This window comes from Gracilinanus agilis, chromosome 4, assembly GCF_016433145.1.
Source record: "Gracilinanus agilis isolate LMUSP501 chromosome 4, AgileGrace, whole genome shotgun sequence".
Taxonomy (NCBI): Eukaryota; Metazoa; Chordata; class Mammalia; order Didelphimorphia; family Didelphidae; genus Gracilinanus; species Gracilinanus agilis.
Window position 1 is genome coordinate 390,794,774 of NC_058133.1, and position 13,858 is coordinate 390,808,631.

The window sequence follows — 13,858 nt, forward strand, 5'->3', positions numbered from 1 at the left end:
AGAAGACATTGAGCCCCAAATCCTCACTCTTTACATTTGCAGACAAGGAAATTAAGTCACAGAGGCTAAGTGACTTGACAAGGATCACAAAACTATTAANGACTTAGAATTTGAGTTGAATTTTGACATAACTTTCTAGAAAAAAAATTGTTTTAAGAAGAAAAAGGACCTGAGCAAAGGCATGGAAGAGGGAATGTGCTTAGCATTTGCTTGAACAATGCTTTTAAGACTGGGGATATGTGAAAGCAAATTGGAGCTAGATTTATAGAGATTACTGAATGGTCAGATAAAACCTGTAAAATATTCTGGAGTTTAAAATTGAGTTAACATATATGTGCATATTTGTTTTTAGTAATTAATTTTGCTAAATATTTACTAATTTTATTTTTGTCTGGTTTGGGATACAGTCAGGAGTGTTGTGAGCTGTATTCAAGCTGCAGGTTACATGTTTGACTGACCAGTCTTTTACATTACTAATGTCCTAGACCAGTGATGGGCAAACTTTCTAAAGAGGGGGCCAAAGGAAAGGAAATGCTCATCTGTCAGTCTGTTTCTAAGGCAACTCTTTCGAAGTTTCATTGTATTGTATTCTACTCATTATATTCGTTAGTTTAGGAATAATGTTGCCATATAGAACATTTCAGGAGGCCTTATCTGGCCTGTGGGGCTGTAGTTTGCCCATCACCATCCTAGACTCATTCTGTCCCTCTGAACTATCTTAGTTCTTTGTCTATACCTATTGTTTATCTATTTGTCCATCTTTTACCTTTCTAAAAATGTTCAGTAGCTAGCTAAAAGCAGCTTTATCCCCATTTTCAACCAACCCATCCCTTGAAATATTTTCTTCTTCATCTTTAGCTTTTGGTACATTTTTCTCATCTTTCTGTCTGATTCCTTCTCTCTTCTCTTGGCATAACACATCTCCCACCCTTCTTATATGTGTATCCTCAAAGATTTTGTCCATAGTCACACTCACTTGCCTCTATATATTTTCTCCTTCATTGTTCTTAACTTCCATGAGATCAACTATCACCCCTATGGAAATAATCCTTTTATCTAGCCCTAAACTCCTTCTTAAACTCCAGTCCTGTATCATTAGCTGACAGTTGGGCATTTCCATCTGAATGTCCTCTAAGCATTTATAATTCAACATGTCCAAAACAGAACTGATTTTTTAAAATCCCCATCAACCAAACTTCCCAATTTGGGGCAAAGGCACCAACATCCTCCCATTTAAGCAAGTTTTTAATCTTGGAGTAATCCTTGATATTTTCCTTCAAAGTCTTTATGTAATCAATTATTATTTAATTTGCTTCTAATTCTTTATTTCAACTCTATCCAATCAAAGCTACCTTTCTATTTCAAACCTTGATCACCTCTCACCTAAGCAATTATGTATCTTCTTAATTGATGCCCTTGTTTCCATTCTCTTCCTTCTGAAATCTGTCATTTATACAGTTATCAAAATAATTTTCTCAAGGCAAATTTGACCATGTCACTTCTCCACGGACAGAATTTCAGTGGCTTGTAGTCACTTCTAAGAAAAAAAAAACATATACTCCCTTTCCTGACATTTCTTTTCTCACAATATGGTCTCAACATTCCTTTCTAGTCTATTTGATATCAACCTCATTTAAGAAGTTTATTTTCCAGGCAATTAAGGGCTCCCTATTGCCTCCAAAATAAAATATAATTTTTTTGTTTGACTTTTGAAAACTTTTATTAAGTGGTCATTTGTCTTGTCCTTTATTCCCCTCTACTGTGGGCCTGTGATATGGCCTTTTTAATGTTCCCAGAAAAAGATATTCTTTCTTCTGACTCTGGACATATTTACATGCTTTCCTCCACACCTGGAATTCTATCCTTCTTCATCTCCACCCTTGGTCTCACTTTTTGAAAGAGATCTTTCCTAGTTCTCCTTAATTCTAGTGCCTTTCCTATGAACTTGCCTCCTGTTTTTCCATTGTACAACTTGTTTCTACATAGCTTGCATGTTGTTTCTCCAATTTGACTATGAGCTTTTTGAGATGAGGAAATGTAATTTTCTAATTGTTTTATGTTCTCGTTGCTTTTCTTTGAATGCCCCAGTGGCAATGCATTGTACTTAGTAGACACTTAATAATAGTTCATGAACTTGACATGTTTTCCCCACTGCATCATTACACCTTCCATCTCTGTAAATTCATACAGGCTTGTCTCCCTAGGCCTAAAATATTCTCCATCCTCACCTCTACCTATATAATGGAATGAAGGGAGGGAGGGAGAGATTTTTTACAGATGTACATAATACTGGCAAAGAGTTTTGTTTCTTCTTCACTCCCATCTTTTCCTCTGAAATACCCTTTCTTTTTGTCATCATATGACATTGCAACATGAGGAAAGAAATTCGTTCTATGAGCCAATTTTCCTAAATCTCCTGGATAATGTGATGAACTCTTCCATGTGCTAAAGATGAAGAGCAATAATTAATTTATTCAGCTTAAATCATTTTATTTCACAAGATCCAATTACACTGAGACTTAGTAGAATCTGTATATTAAGTGATCTAAAAGAAAATCATTCAAAATTCAAAGTTATGCCTTACATATTTGTACTAGGTTTCCTTTTTATAGGTAAACAAAGTTTGCTCTTGTTTTCCTATCTTTCACATCCCCAATTCTTTATTGCACAATAAACTGAAAAATTGTTTTTTTGTTTGCTTTTTACATTTAAACATGATTTGATTTCAATTGCTGCACTGTCACACATCATAGCCTCTTCACTAAACAATAAAACCAGATATTGAATAGGGTTTATTGTTTTGTTCTGGTTTTCTCTTGCATTCTTTAGAGGCCGCTGAATATGAACAAATATGAACAAATCCTCATTCATTAATTAAACATGGGCAACTAGTCATATAAAGGAATACAGCCAAAGCACTTCTGTTGTGTGTGGGTGTGGTTTGCATTTTATTGAATAGAAATTATTTCTAAGTATTCAAGTGCAGATTTAACATGATGTAGTTCACGTTTTGACTATCTTCACATAGTAATCAGTTCATCACTCCTCTGCTTCCTCTTCTATGAAAAGCAATTTTAAGATCCAGATGACAAGCTCTGGAAGATATTCATCCATTGGCAGCTTCTGGCTTCTTGCAGATTTCCTTGAGCACTTTTGCTAATGCGTTTACATTTGCCCACAAGTCTTTTATGTGGTTAAATTGCAGATGGACCTTCTTTAGGGTCTTGTCTTTCTTAATGCCTTTTAGATATGTTAACTTTTGAATTTATGCACATTTCCTCAACACACACAAGTTTTGTGTGTGCATTTGGGTGTGTCTCAAAAGATTCATGGTTTTAGGAGAAATCAGAAAGTTTTTCAAACATATAAGGCATTGGATATGCATATGAATTTCTTCAAATGTAGTTCTAGAGTAAGTTCAGCCTTAACTGCCAAGGGATATAATGCTATATGACTTAAATCAGAATGTTTGGCAAACGTCTTTGGGAATTTCTGTGATGTGTGGTAAGTTTTAGTGCGGAATAACTTCCCTTCATCTTTAAGTGATAACAAAAAGGATTCATCTTTTATGAACTGGGTTTCTACCTTTTCAAAACCACACTTCATATCTGGAATTCATTACAAGTGAAAATGAGTTGAATAAATCCTGTCTTTAGAGAATGTTGCCAAATTACAAAGGGAAGTTCCAGATCCCAAATGGCAAGAGTCTAAACTTAAGATAAACTAACAAAAATTTTCAGGAGTATATCTGACTAAAACTTAAGTAAAAACAACAACTATATATCTCCACTTTTCATTGGTCTAGGTAGCTATTTCAATTTTTTTTTAAATTTTAGTAAGTTGTGAAAACACCCAAACTTTAAAACAGATAATATGAAAATCTATACCCACTAAAGTCTCAAATTTTGATGTCTTTTATATCTAAGATTTGAATCTTAAATTATATCAGTCACAGAAGTAGATTATATAGACTTATGGTAAAAAAAATGCTTGATAATTTTGCTTCTTTTTAACTATTTTAAGATCTGTTCCACCAAACATATACTTTTCCAAGTTTTGAGTGGGTCAAGAAATTTTATCCAATAAGATCATTAATTTGGAAATCTTAAAATGAATCTCATCAAATTCCTTCATTTTACAGATGTAGAAAAGAGGTTCCTGAGAGGTGAAGTTATTTTTTCATGGTCCCCTATGTGGTAAATGTCAGGGCCCAGGATTTGAACCTAGATGCACTGATTTCAAATCCCATACTCTAAACATCATTCAGTAAGACAAACAATCCATTAAAACATTTTTAAAACTAGTTTTTAAAATATGAACAGAGTGAAGTATGTTTTGTCTTTTTTGTAAGACTGGAGGTAATAGCTATAATTTCCCTGAGAGAATTAAATAATTTGGCCAAGTATAATTGACGTCAAAGAAAGCTATCCCAATTGAATGTTATCCATTAGTTGCCAAGTCTAATTTCAGAGCTGGCATTTTATATTAAACATTATTTTAAAAAGGGTTGTGTTAATGTTCTTTCTCAGTTAAATCCATATGCTAATATTTCTCCACATTTGATTTGGGCATTTTTAAATGGAATGAAAATATACGTTTGTCTCGTCTGATGATTAGGAGTAAAGAGAAAACTCATAGTATTTAGGAATGCTACTGAAGTTAAAATAATTGGAGGAATATTTATGCCTGAATAGGAAGGTTATGTAATGTAGTGCTCACTTAGCAGACTTTTAAAAGCATATTTATTTTGCAAAGCATCAGTCATAGGTAATGTATTTTTTTAAATGAGATGATCATAATTTAGTGTCAGATGAGTTCTTCTTTGAAGAATTTTTCCATGATTTCTTTTTAGAACTGAAATCCTAATTTGTCCCATTAGTCATGACTGTTCTTTTTGCTTAGAAGTTCACATGAAGCTCTAGCTTACTTTTTTTTCTTCTAGTATTGCTAACCTCCCATGGTCTCCCCTACACTCTACTTCAAACATGGCTCTAGTTCCCTAGTGGGTCAACTAAATCATTGGCCCCAGTTGTTCAGTCCTGCTGATCACCATTCCACTGGTCTTCTCTCTAGCTCTTGTGGATTTGGGGTCAGAAGGGGGAAATTGAAAGAAGATCAAAGTAATTGTGCATAATCAGAGGACTGGAGCAAATCTTTTCCTACCATATATCCCTCTTCCAGATTTCTGCCCCCTACCTCTGCCTTCACCCTTCATCAAAAAGCCAGTCAGGTAATAGTCAGATCTTTTGAAAGATGACAACCTGGAGCAAAAGCTATGACTATTTGTGTATGGTAATTTTTTTAAGTCAAAGAATGAATTTTCTCCTTTTATTTTTTAACTGAATTTAATAATCATTGCACGCTAGAGTTAATAGCATATGGGAAGTTTTGTAAAGTAGATAAACTTGGCATAATGGGAAGTGTGGCATGATGTCAAAAACATTGATCAGTCAGTCAGAGAACATTGTTTTAGTCCCAGATGGGCTACTTACTAACTGACATTCAACAAATTACTTTCTTTGAATCTCATTTTCCTCTTTTGTTAAATTAAAGGGTTGGACTAGGTAATATCTAAGACCCCTCAGCCCAGCTTTAAAGTACTTCAATTCTTGAAATTTAATATTATCTAACTATATCTATGTATCTCTTTCTCAGTCATCCACTACTAGTTAAATATATGTATATGCACATATAACCTATTCAGGAAAAGAAAGAGTCATCCCTTGCACAAATATTTAGACTATAAATATCTGGGGAATTTTAGTTGTGTTGAAATTGACATTAACTGAAGCATGGAAACCTGGAAAAAATATTGAAGGTTGGCAAACTTTCTTGGATTGAATAAAAAAAAATTATTCAGGGGGTGGGGGGGGGGACAGAAAACTTTTAAAACATATCTTCTGTTCTTTTATAACTATGCTCTTCATGTAGTAAAATCTTGATTGTAAGAGCAGATTTTTTGAAGTGATTAAAACTAAGAAAAATTATAAATTATAGTAGAAATTTTACCATCGATAACCTGGTAATTAAAAAAAACCCAATGTGTTCTTTTATAATATAGGACAACTTAAATTTATGACTGAAGGACAAAATGAAAGAAAATAAGTTTTATTAATTAGCACTTTGTAATTCAGCTTAGCCTTTGCCAAAGGAAACATGTTGAATGATATTTTATTTTGGATGACCCTCTGTGAAAAAGAGTCTCTTCTATCTGTTTGACAAAGCATAAGCATGATCAGTGAAGGATATTGAAGAGAGGAAAGGTTTAGATTCTAGGACTTTGAGATTAATAGCAGAAAACACCTATTAGAGAAGTCATCCTGGTACTATAACCTTATTAAAACTTAGACACTTGGTATTTATTTTTTCCTATTGAGTTGCCAGCAGTGACCATCAGGGATCAGGCCAAAAAGGGCTATGGATAAAGGAGTCAAGAAGGGAAATTCCATGGAGATTGAGCTGTTTGCCTAAGGCCTTTTTTTTTTTTTCTGGCCCCTTCAAACTTAGTCCCAAGTTTAAATGTAAGCAGATAGAGGACTACATGACATTGACTCCTAATGAACAGGTGGCCACCTTGGTGCACAGTTACTGTAGCATGATACATAAGGTCCATTCTTAATGATTTTTGAATGACTCTTGTGGAATTTTATAGGTTTATTTAATGGCCACCTTAGATATACTGACAAATGGAAATGATCTTTTCTCATATTTTCTATTAGTTCCTGTTAGCTTGGAACAATTTAGCACCTCAAGGTTTTTACAGATAATTTATTAAAATAAATAAGTGAATACTACATGGGAAAATCTATTCAGATCTTACAAACATGCCAATTCTGCAAGATGGTTTTAGGTATATTTAGGTGGTTAGTTATAGCTTATTTATAAATGATATTTTAGGATTATTTTCAGTGTTCTGGGACCACTTTTTACTACTACGCCACTAAATATGGGAATGAAATCCCAGCCACAGAAGTAGCTGTAGTCAAGGTGTAACTTTGTATATCAGTCAGACTATCTATTTCCATATTACAAAACTATATAGTAATAATATACACATTATTCTGTGCTTTCTATTAGCCTTGTCATTACTCTATAGTCTTATCAGAGATGATAAAACACACACATACACACATATATTGATGCACAAAATGCTTCACTAAAAAAATAAATAAAAAAAAAAAAAACTCAATACAGGCCATAGGAGCCTGGGACCCAATGGTACTAATCTTGATACCAGAATTACTTCAGATCTAATATTACCTTTTGCATCACTGAGGATGTACAACATGCTCTAAAACAGGGCTTCTTGACTTTTTTTGGACTCATAAAAAGCCTTTGTTAATCTAGTGAAGTTTATGAACTTTTTCTTAGAATATTGTTTGTAAATGCATAAAATAAAATAGATTACAAAGGAAGTCAATTATATACAATTATTAGTGGACAGCTAGGTGGTTCAGTGGATTGAGAGACATTCCAAGAGATAGGCTGTACTGTGTTTAAATATAAACTCAGATACTTCCTAGTGATATGACCCTGGGCTAGTTGCTTAAACCCCACTGCCAGCCCTTACTGCTCTTCTACCTTGGAATCAATATATAGTATTGATTCTAAGATGGAAGGTAAGAGTTTAAAAAAAATACTATTATTAAAATATTTTTAAAACAAGGATGCAAACCTTAGGTAAAGAACACCTTTTTATATCATAGAACATCTATCCTGATAATTCACATTGCTAAATAAATCTGGAAAAGCTAGTTTGTAGAGTGACTAGAGTGCTGGGCCTAAAGTCAGGAAGACTTCTCTCTCTCAGTTCAACTTAAGCCTCTGGTACTTTAATTCCTGTGTGACCCTAGGCAAGTCACTTAATCCTGTTTGCCTCTGTTTCCTCATCTGTAAAAAAAGCTAAAGAAGGAAATACCAAACTACTGCAGTATCTTTGATGAGAAAATCTTGAAAAGGGTCTTGAAGAGTTAGATACAAGTGAAAAATGATTAAATATAATTAAAGCAACTATATTTATATTTGAATTTATGGCTGAAATATATAGCAAGATAGAATGTTGTGTAAATTAAGGAATAGTGATTTTATTTAGATATTCATTCTCTAACAATTAATTCTTTAACTATTGTTCAATTCACAAAATTAGTATTTTATTCACTTTTCTGATAAATTACTATTGATTACTAAAGCAAAGCATTTTATTAAATTATTGTTCAATTCACGGAATTAGTACTTTATTCACTCTTTTGATAAATTATTATTGATTATCTACTAAATGCAAAGCATTTTACTAAGTAGTAGATGGGATCAAGATCACTCTAATTCTCAGCAGTGGAATACAACTAGGTTAGTCCCTCGCTAAATCACAGTTCACTTATTGATTCACTGCATAGAGGGGTTTAAAAAAATCTAATTCTGTATCATTGCGTTTTTGCTATATTGTGGGATTTTGAAGATGAATACTGTACAATGGAAATGCAGTATGCCACTACCACTTACTTAAGTTTCCCAAGGTGAAATTGTACACAGCACACTATTGGCTGTTGGAATTAAAGATAACCAACCACAGCACTGTGTTCTGTATCCTGGGTACTGATTGACTCAGTGACTGTATTATTGGTCTGTTTGCTCTTCACTGTGCCCATATGTTCATCATCTCTCCTTGTTCACTTCACATCAACTTTTGATCACTGAACAGAGTGCTGTTCTGCGATGTTGTGTTTTTGTGAAGTTTTTGTAAAAGTTTGAATTTATTTTAAGCCCTGTATCTCCCCAACATTCTGCACCTCCTAAGGCTTCTGGCAGTGAACCCAAGTTCCAGAGGAAGATGCTTATCATCAAAGAATAATAAAATAAATATAATGCCACTACTTCACAAATTTTCACCTATCAAGGGGGGTTCTCTGGAACATGACTCCCAAGATAGATGAAGGATTACTGTTTTGGCAATTCTCACAAAGCTTCACAGGTTTCAGGAATGATACTAGTAATAGGCTGATAGTGGATTTGTTGCCTAAGGGCCAAAATAGCTCAGGTCAGTAAGGTTTATCATAAATATCAGATTGTTTATAGAAATAGGATTAGGGATTTAATTAGTATAGGATACTCCCAGGTAAGGAAATTCCCTCTACTAATTCAAGTTAGTACCTTCTCTCTAACTTATAATATTAAAGTTACCTTGAGTTCTGGGAAGGCAAGTGACGTGCTCAATATTACACACCTAGTATATGTCAAAGGCAAAACTTAAACTCACATCTTCCTGGCTTTTAAGGCTGACTCTCTATCCATTGAGCTAAAACTACATCTAAAAGTTGTCTATAAAGCAATTACATTTTTTGCCCACAAACTGATAGAAGAATATCTAAGTGATAGATGATTTGCAACCTAAATCAATTTAAATGCAACTCCTTCATGAGACTTTTCCTGATGCCTCTAGCTCCTAGTACTACCTCCCTCATCCCCAATTGTCTTATATTTACTTTTTGCTTATTTATATGTATGCATGTTTTCTCCAATCATTAAATATAAATTCCTTGATGGCAAGTTGTATTTCAGTTTTGTCTTTGTGACTTGGAACACAACAGATACAGAATAAATATCTGTTCTTTATTCAAATTGATGAAATCATATGTATATATTTTTAAATTTTTCCTAAAAATAAATTCATTATTTATTTTTAACCCATTAAAATTATCTTCTGAATTCCCTTTTTCACCCATTGAAAAGGTGAGCAATGTGATATCATTTCTACATGTGAAATCATGCAAAATATATTTCTGATATTAGCCATATTGCAAAAAGAAAAAGAAATTAAAAAATAATCCATCAATCTGCACTCAGAACTTATCAATTCTCCCTCTGGAGGTGGATAGCATTTTTCTTCATGGGTCTTTTAGAATTATCTCAAATCATTGTTTTGATCAGTATAGCTAAGTCTTCCATAGCTGATCATCGTTACAATATTCCTGTTACTAGAAATCACAGATCTTTTCAGTTTTGAACCAATAATAATACTACCTTATGGTTTCTTATTCTTTATAGCTTTCAAAGTTTTCTTTTTTCTTTGTGTATTTTATCTTATATTATTAAGAGAGTATCCTTTATCAAATACTCAGATACATATGAATAAATATCACAAGGTAGATTGTTCTGAATTTATGTGGACTGGTCTTAATATTGAAGCTTTCACAAAAATCACTTTTTTGTATCATTTTATTCCCATTTAGATTTCCCTAGACAAGCATTGTAGAAGATTTTTGAGTTCAAGTGCCCAGAGAGCAAATTCAAGCTGTCTATGAGCCTAACTGTAAAAGGGGAAAACTAGATATTTAAGGTATAGTGGCCAGAAATCGATTAACTATTTCAAAATAAAATAGACCCAACTCCTGATGACCTTTATGGTGGTTTATTTACAATTAGGAAGGTTGAAGATAGGGAAGTTGAGAGAGAGAAACTCTGGCCTGAATCCTGAGGTCTGGACCAGGTCGGTATTTAGAGGTGGAAGCAGAGAGGCACAGAGGATTAATTAAACAAGGCTTCTAGCCACAAGGCCTCCTCCAATAAGAGAGGCCTCCTTAAGGCTAGAGCCTCCAGAAATTCCAGCCTAATTTACCCTCATGACAATGAGAGGTGGAGGAGGAAATGCTTGCTTTGGGCCACTGGACAGAGGGGTAGGGCATGCAAAAAGTATCCTGGGCTCTGGGAAGAGGGAGAATGGAACAGGTTCCCCCCAGATGGGAGGCATTCTTGCTAATACTTCACCCAAGGCTGCCCTAGACTATTCAGAATGCATATTATGACCAGGTCTCTTGAGATGTGAGTTGAAGGACTATACAAGTACAAACAACATAAAGAATAAGATGGACCTCTGCCCCATCCACCAGGACCACCATCTCAGAAAGAATATAGAGCAATGCAAAGGATTTATAATAACTCATGATAGTAAAAATAAGCAAATGCTTTTCTTCTCTCTAGCAAGTCCTACCTTCCATACTAGAGACCTCTATGAAAGATAAAGATTGAGCTGATTAAAGTATTGAAGGATGGGTGTATTTTCAACAGAGGGAGGGTATTCCACATATAGGGAATTATATAAACAAAAACAGAAATAGAAAATCAATCAATCAAATATTTCTTAAATGCCCTACAATGTGCCAGGCATTGTGCTAAGCACTGTGAAAAGATTCTAAATATTCTAAATAATCCCATATGGCTGTGACTTAGAGCACATAAAGGAAAGTAGTATAAAGAGTTTAGAAATTTAGGATGTGTGGTTACTTATGGGATCATTTTAATACTGACATGCAAAATTTGGGTATTACTCAGTACGATTAACATCCACTGATTTGGTATCTGCTGATTCAGTTCTCTGTAGTTAACATCAGGTGGTCAGCCATCCACTTTAGACCTTGGAACTTATCTCCTCTGGATACACACCCTAATATCATTAAGTTTACTTCAGTTTGGTAAACATTATTAAACAGGCACTGGTGTAAGTGCTGGGGATATAAATTTAAAAGGAAAGACTAACCCTACCCATAAGGAGCTTATACTCTAAAGGGGGAAGACATTAAAAGGAAACTAAAAAGTATGAGAGGGAATTGGTGGAGGTAGGAGGGGTGATGTTTCATGGAGCAGAACCAACCTTGTAACTGAAGGAAAATGAAGAATTGATGGGGAAGTTCTGAGCTTTCTATAAAGGAAGTTTTGGGGAGAATTTTTTTTGCACTATTGTATTTTGCTCTAAAAGGAACTGAGAGAGTATCAAAAGCCAAGACACTCAACATGGTGGTAAGGTTTTAGGTCCCTTTAGACAAAGACATGGCTCATGGGCAGAGCCAGCACTTGGGTCCCCTCTTCCCAGTGCTGGAGGACATTTTTTTTTTGCATGCTCCACCCTCTCTTTCCAGCAGCCTAATGCTAGCACTTTCTCCTGCAGCTCTCAGGTATTGCAGGGGCTCAAAGACAGTTTGAATTTGCCTTCTGGGCACTACAACTCCTTAAAGGTTTGCCCACACAGTTTTAGGTGATCAGTTTATTTTAAGGGTCATGACTTCTTTAGGGTCAAACCCAGAAATCAAGCAAAACTACCAATAGAAAATAGTTGTTAAACCTTGGGGTGTTATTGAAAGCTTTTGGGCAGAGAAATGATAAAACTATTGTCTAGCTCTTCAATGTGTCAGCAAGGTAATCTTGGGATTTGAAATCCTTTCTGTGTTTTGAAGAGCAAGATTTGTAATCTTTAGAACCTCTAAATTAGCCTTAGGGAATAGTGCTATGGACAGGAATCTTAGTTTAGGCTTTTCCTCCTGCTGCTGAACCCAGAAGAGAAAGAAATTCTTCATGTATGCACTAGCTAGGGGATCTGGGGGTTGAATTTCCTCATAGACATTCCTTATAGTGATTTATCTGTTTCTAACCAAACTCTGTGGTGCCATAGACACAGAAACAAATGGAAGTTTCTCAGAGTTCTTTACTCATGCCTGAAACATATAGGTTAGTCCCCTTTCAGTTAATTCTCTAAGTAAAAAACAAACAAACAAAAAAACCAACTGGAACTTAACGAATATTACTCAAAATGGTAGAGGATGGATGGATGGATCTCAGAAATCATGAAAGCTATTTTGGTTCTGCCAGCACAGCTCAATTTGACATCTATGGCTAGGGCACACAGGATCAGAAAAAAAAATGCATCCAGTTTGATTATCTACAACTAGCTCTGACCTTCCACAGGTCCTTCAATTACCTCCCACCCATGCCTCAAGGCATCACTATTGAAACCTTCCTCAAGACCTAGCACTTTCTTGACCATGTAGGATGGGTAGCTAACTTTGGTCTGTTGTAGATCTGATTATCTGGTAACTTCCTCTTAGGAAATCTAATTTTGGATTTAAGTTTCTTTCATTTGTGATAACAGGAGCACAAAATATACATTTACTTAATATATTCTCTGTAAAAAGCACTTACTAGATTTCAGTATTTGGCCATGACCTCATGGAATAAAACCAAACAAAAAAAACATTTTAATGAACATTTTCTTTGCGCCCAGTCTAGCTAGGCACTATGGGGCATAAATAGAAGTTTAATGTTGAGAAGACAAAATTAACTTCTAGTGAACAAATTCCCAAATACTGAAAATATGTGACACAGACTATATAAATATTATCATAGAAGTTAGAAAGGATAGGATAACATGGATTAGAATAGATGAGAAGGTTGTCAGAGAAGAAGGAGTTGGAACTTGAGCTGGGTAAGATTTAGATAGGCATCAAGGAGGTAAGAAGGAATTCAAGGTAGAAGAAACAAGAGTCAGAGAAGAACAGAGTTAAGGATATCTCTGGCATGTGAAGAGACAAATTTGAATGATAGGTTTGTGTTAAAAAACAGTAAATTGAATAGGTCAGGTAGATCAAGATCATGGTGAACTTTTAAATTTAAGAATGAAATTTGGTGGGGGAGAATGGAATCTGGATTTGACATAGAATTCAGTAGCCACTGAAGGAGCCTCTCACTAGAGGATCTTAGGTTGGAAAGTGACACAATGAGCACAACACATTAAGAATTTTAGGTTAGAGGGGAAAGAGACTGGAGACAGGAAATCCAGGCAGGAGACTATTTCAGAAAATAAATGCATGAAATTATGATACCCTTTCCTGGAGTGGTAGTAGTAAGAATGAAGACAACTTGAATCAGGGTGACATTGCAAAGGAAGAGATGAGAAAATGTAGTGATATATTAGCTAAAGAGTATAAAAAGGAGCAGAAAAAGCCAAATTTGCATGTACTGATATATATTGAAACCAAAATCATATAATTCATTGAATTTGAGAACTGGAAAAAATGTCAGCAACTTTCTTTTT

The 13,858-nt window shown here is 34.6% G+C and overlaps 1 protein-coding gene across 1 annotated transcript in view; it reads left to right on the plus strand.

Annotated features, from left to right (window-relative positions):
- Nucleotides 1-13,858, plus strand: part of EYA4 (EYA transcriptional coactivator and phosphatase 4) — a 276,232-nt gene that overhangs the window by 148,097 nt on the left and 114,277 nt on the right. The window lies entirely within an intron of this gene.